Genomic DNA, 4027 nt, shown 5'->3' with positions numbered 1-4027 from the left:
CAGCGCTCTGAACGACGGTGCGTCCCGATGACAACAACCTGAGCGGACCCGCGCCTAGGCCCTCCCCGAGGCCTGCGCTCGCCTCGTCCCGGGGGAGGAAGACTGAGCCCGGCTCAGGCGGCGGGGCGCGCGGGCCCCTTTCCTTCCACCGATCAGTCCCCTGGCGTCCCAGCAGCGCCTTCCCCGCGATCGCGCGTCCCCAGTGCACATCGAGGCTGCCAGCTGCCCCCGCCCTGACCGCCGGCCCGGACGTGCCAGCGGCCGCCGCCGGCAGCGCCTGTGCCATGGGGCTGCCCACTCTGGAGTTCAGCGATTCCTACCTGGACAGCCCGGATTTCAGGGAGCGCTTGCAGTGTCACGAGATTGAGCTGGAGAAAACCAACAAGTTCATCAAGGAGCTCATTAAGGATGGCTCTCTGCTCACTGGGGCGTTGAGGACAGGTAATGTTGATTGCCTACCCAGTTCCCTTGCCCTTTCATCCTTTCCAAAGGAACCCCGAGTTCCTTCAGGAACACACCTCGACCCAGGTTGGAGATCAGTCTATGGCAGTGCAGAAATTTTCCCAGTCATTACAAGATTTCCAATTTGAATGTATTGGTGATGCTGAAACAGATGATGAAATTAGCATTGCTCAGTCACTAAAAGAATTTGCAAGACTACCCACTGCAGTAGAAGAAAGGCAAAGACTGATCCAAAACGCTAATGATGTATTAATTGCACCACTTGACAAATTTCGAAAAGAACAGATAGGTGCAGCAAAAGGTGGAAAGAAGTTTGACAAAGAGTGAAAAATATTACTCTATCCTTGAAAAGCATTTACATTTATCTGCAAAGAAAAAGCAGTCTCATTTGCAAGAGACAGATACACAAATTGATCGAGCACATCAGAACTTCTATGAAGCATTAGAATGTCTTTAAATGGCTCAGGCCTGTAATCCCAGCACTTTGGGAGGCCGAGGCGGGCAGATCACCTGAGGTCAGGAGTTTGAGACCAGCCTGACCAACATGGAGAAATCCCTTCTCTACTAAAAATACAAAATTACCCGGGCGTGGTGGCACATGCCTGTAAAGCCAGCTACTCGGGAGGCTGAGGCAGGAGAATCGCTTGGACCCAGGAGGCAGAGGTTGCGGTGAGCCAAGGCTGCGCCATTGCACTCCAGCCTGGGCAACAAGAGCAAAACTCCGTCTCAAAATAAACAAATAAACATAAATAAAAATAAATAAAAGAAAAAATGAATATGTCTTTAAAATTCAAGAGGTTCAAGAAAAAAAGTAGTTTGAATTTGCTGAACCGCCTTTGTCATTTCTTCAGGGTTTATTTACTTTTTTACCACGAGGGATATGACCTTGCCCAGGAATTTGCACCGTATAAGCAACAGCTGCAGTTCGACTTGCAGAATACAAGGAATAATTTTGAAAGTACTCGACAAGAGGTAGAAGGGTTGATGCAAAGGATGAAATCTGCCAGCCAGGACTACAGACCACCCAGCCAGTGGATGATGGAAGGCTAGCTGTATGTCCAGGAGAAACGACCGCTTGGTTTTACGTGGATTAAACAGCCTTGTTACTAGCTCACCGGAAATGTTCAAAATCTTGTATCCGACGAAAGACAGATTCAATTGACAAACAATTCTGCTTCGACATACAAGTACTTGAAAGCCATGGGATCATCACATTACAGGCCTTCTCAGAAGCTAATAGGAAACTCTGGCTTGAAGCCACGGATGGGAAGGAGCCGATTTATACTCTGCCTGACATTATAAGCAAGAAAGAAGAAATGTATTTGAATGAAGCAGGGTTCAATTTTGTGAGAAAATGCATTCAAGCCATGGAAACAAGCGGTATCACCATTTTAGGCCTCTACTGAATAGGAGGAGTGAACTCCAAAGTTCAAAAACTTGTGAATATCATATTTTCTCCTAAATCCCCTCCTGATATTGATATTGAACTGTGGGACAATAAGACAATAATGAGTGGGCTGAAAAACTACCTCAGGTGCTTTGCAGGACCACTGATGACTTACAAGTTACACAAAGATTTTTATCATTGCTGTTAAATCTGATGACCAAAACTACAGGGTGGAGGCTGTACATGCATTGGTGCACAAATTGCCAGAGAAAAACAGAGAGATGCTGGACATCTTAATAAAACATCTGGTCAAAGTATCACTGCACAGCCAACAAAATCTCATGACTGTCTCAAATCTTGGTGTCATATTTGGCCCAACTGTAATGAGAGCACAAGAACAAACTGTGGTTGCTATGGTGAATATTAAATTTCAGAATATTGTGTTAGAAATTCTTACAGAGAATGATCAAATGATTTTTCATACTGCTCCAGACCCAAGCATTCCTCTTCCTCAGCCTCAGTCTCGATCTGGATCCCAAAGGACACGAGCAATCTGCCTCTCTACGGGCTCTAGGAAGCCCAGAGGGACGTGTACTCCATGCCTGGCCGAACCTGATAGTGACTCCTATAGCAGCAGCTCAGACAGCACCCCCATGGGGAGCATCAAGTCACTCTCTTCTCTTTCCTCGGAACAAAATAGCACTACAAAGTCAGCTTCCTGCCACCCCAGGGAGAAATCTGGAGGGATTCCTTGGATTGCAACCCCGTCATCTTCCAATGGACAGAAAAGCCTTGGTCTCTGGACAACCAGTCCTGAATCAAGCTCTAGAGAAGATGCAACCAAGACAGATGCAGAATCAGATTGCCAGAGTGTTGCTTCGGTCACTAGCCCAGGGGACGTTTCCCCACCCATAGACCTAGTCAAGAAAGGGCCTTATGGGCTTTCAGGACTGAAAAGAGCTTCTGCTTCTTCTCTCAGATCCATCTCTGCAGCTGAAGGAAACATGAGCCACAGTGGATCTATTCAAAGCTTAACTTCTGTAGGTTCCAAGGAGACACCCAAAGCTTCAAACCCAGACCTGCCTCCAAAAATGTGCAGGAGGTTGAGACTAGACACCGCCTCAAGCAATGGCTATCAGCATCCTGGCTCAGTAGTGGCAGCAAAAGCTCAACTGTTTGAAAATGTTGGTTCACCTAAGCCAGTTTCTTCTGGGCACCAAGCCAAAGCCATGTACTCCTGTAAAGCAGAGCACAGCATGAGCTTTCCTTCCCACAAGGAGCGATATTTTCCAGTGTGGACCCATCAGTGGAACGAGGATGGTTAAAGGCAACTTATGAAGGCAAAACAGGACTAGTTCCAGAAAATTATGTTGTCTTCCTCTACTACTATTTAGTGGATGGCAGTATCTTCATGGTCTCCATGGTAACAAATAATAAGTGCTATGATTTTGTCTGACACAGATACAAGGGGATCAGCCCACTAAGTGAAAACAGTCAATTTCTATCAAGTTCTTCACCAGCAGACTATGTAGCCCCTTATTAATGGAAAAAAAGGTTTAAAAGGTTGGCCATTCTTTTTTGGTTGGTTTCTTATTTTAAAATTTCTTGCTTCTGAAAAATTTATTTTTGGATAATACGTAACTCTCCAGAATGTCTCTTCCATAGCAATTGTAGAGTTTCAAATACCGTATTAAGTACTATATCCCAGAAATTTGGAAACCAGAAATCTGCTGTATGCATTTGGAGATCTGTCCTTTACTGCCTGGCATTTGCTGAGGATCTCTGAAACTGTTACTTAAAAACGTTACTGAAAAGCTGGTTACCTGCCCTTTGAGTGTCACAGTCCTGACCTGCTTGTTCTTGACACCTTACATATTACTTCAGAGTTCCCCACTGTGCAGACTCTCAGGTATTAACTGTATAAAACCTTTTACATGCTATTATAATCTGTAATCTCGATCTCTTCTACTATTTCTCTTCTACTATCTCTTCTACTGTTTCTAGAATAGGTTAAATACACATATACACACACAACTATGCCTCAGCAAAGTTATGCTTTTACAAATAAAAAGAATAGATTAGAATTAACAAGTAGGGTGAATAACAGTAGGCAGAGTCAGAATCAGAAATAAATATCAGTGAATCAAAATAAATGAATGAAAAATATTCTGTAATAAA

The 4027-nt window shown here is 44.7% G+C and overlaps 1 pseudogene; it reads left to right on the top strand.

Moving 5' to 3' along the window:
* Positions 1–284: 284 nt before the first annotated feature.
* Positions 285–3305, top strand: LOC100434082 (rho GTPase-activating protein 42-like; annotated as a pseudogene).
* The last annotated feature ends 722 nt before the right edge of the window (positions 3306–4027 follow it).

The sequence above is a fragment of the Pongo abelii genome, chromosome 11 (assembly GCF_028885655.2).
Source record: "Pongo abelii isolate AG06213 chromosome 11, NHGRI_mPonAbe1-v2.0_pri, whole genome shotgun sequence".
In the NCBI taxonomy this organism is placed as follows: domain Eukaryota; kingdom Metazoa; phylum Chordata; class Mammalia; order Primates; family Hominidae; genus Pongo; species Pongo abelii.
Note: the sequence above shows the minus strand (reverse complement) of the source record. Positions and strands in the feature narration are given on the sequence as shown.